The following is a 1,719-nucleotide window of genomic DNA, read 5'->3' as shown; positions in this document are numbered from 1 at the left end:
ATTGTTTTCTCCCCCCAGAAGAGGGTGCCCATTCTAGAATATGCACTAGAGCATATTTAGTTCATGTTATGGGAACACATTATTAAAACTCTTTCGTCTGTTTAGTATACCATGGTTGTGTATACAGTGTAAAATGTAAATAAAACATAATTAGGGGCACAGACCCCTGCCCCTCAACGGTGCTTAGTACAGGGTTCCGGTTCCCACAGCCTCGGTTTGCTTGGATCTAGCCGGTCGGCGGAAAGTTCCACAAATGGGGATTTTCTGCAAACCGCCCTTGGGTTTGGTCCGAAAGCTGCGGGCGCCCCTGGAAGGGCAGCTGCAGCTCTTGACCCACCCCTTCGGGGTCCGCTTTCAGGCCAGTCCCGCCAAAAGAGCCCGGACCGGGCAGAGCGAGTCCAGCACGCGCCCTCCTCGCCGCTGAGGCCCGAGCAGTTGGGCCAGATCCAGAAGAACAAGGCCGCGGCCCTGCTGAGACTTGCAGCTCGCAACGTGCCGGTGGGTTTTGGTGAGAGTTGGAAGAAGCAACTCAGCAGCGAGTTCGGAAAACCTTATTTTATAAAGCTAATGGGATTTGTTGCAGGAGAAAGAAAAAATTACACTGTTTATCCACCCCCACACCAAGTCTTCACGTGGACCCAGATGTGTGACATAAGAGATGTGAAGGTTGTCATCCTTGGACAGGCTCCATATCATGGACCCATTCAAGCTCCTGGGCTCTGCTTTAGTGTTCAAAGACCTGTTCCACCTCCACCCAGTTTGGGAAATATTTATAAAGAGCTATCAACAGACATAGATGGTTTCATTCATCCTGGTCATGGAGATTTATCTGGGTGGGCCAAACAAGGTGTTCTCCTACTAAATGCTGTCCTCACTGTTCAGGCGCATCAAGCCAATTTCACAAGGAGAAAGGTTGGGAGCAGTTTACTGACACAGCTGTGTCCTGGTTGAACAAGAACTTGAATGGCTTTGTCTTCTTACTCTGGGGTTCTTATGCTCAGAGAAAGGGCAGTTCCATTGATAGGAAGCACCACCATGCGCTGCAGACAGCTCATCCTTCCCCATTGTCAGTGTACAGAGGATTCTTTGGATGTAGACATTTTTCTAAAACCAATGAGCTACAGAAGTCTGGCAAGAAGCCCATCAATTGGAAGGAGCTGTGATCCTGAACTAAGAGGGATGGTCTCCATCGATGTGTTTTGAGAAACTGCTTTTGAAGAATTTTGTCAGTTGTGACACTGAATTGAAAAAATAATTTCCCAGTAATTGTTAAGTATGCTCACTCACTGTCCAAGGGGAAACTGCTTTAATAGCACAGCTATGAACCAGGCTGCCTGGGAAGGGCAGCTCTATCCAGCCAGAAACAGCAGACTCCTCAGAACGGTTGATCTTCCTTTGCAGTGTGGCTTTGGCTTAAAACATGCTGCCAGTGAAATCTCTGCAAAGCCAAATACTGGGTCAAGTACTCCTCTTTTCAGCCCTCTTCACCCATCTTTCCTTTAGGGTCAAGGAGGAAAAATATGCACCTTCTTGGTACAGCCAACAGTTTGGTTCCTGTTGCTACTTATTTTTACCTGGTAGATGAGGCTTTAGGTTTATAAGGTGTTTGGTATTCTTATTTAGAAAGACCCCCTGTGCCCAGCCCTGCCTTACATTCTCAGCTGGGTACACTGTCCCACTGATTTTTTTCCTTTTTTTTAATATGGGGTTTATGCTTTT

At 47.3% G+C, this 1,719-nt stretch overlaps 1 pseudogene; it reads left to right on the top strand.

Moving 5' to 3' along the window:
- The first annotated feature begins 253 nt into the window (after positions 1–253).
- LOC119506494 lies at positions 254–1,163 on the top strand (annotated as a pseudogene).
- The last annotated feature ends 556 nt before the right edge of the window (positions 1,164–1,719 follow it).

Source organism: Choloepus didactylus, chromosome 11 (assembly GCF_015220235.1).
Source record: "Choloepus didactylus isolate mChoDid1 chromosome 11, mChoDid1.pri, whole genome shotgun sequence".
Lineage (NCBI taxonomy): Eukaryota > Metazoa > Chordata > Mammalia > Pilosa > Megalonychidae > Choloepus > Choloepus didactylus.
Note: the sequence above shows the minus strand (reverse complement) of the source record. Positions and strands in the feature narration are given on the sequence as shown.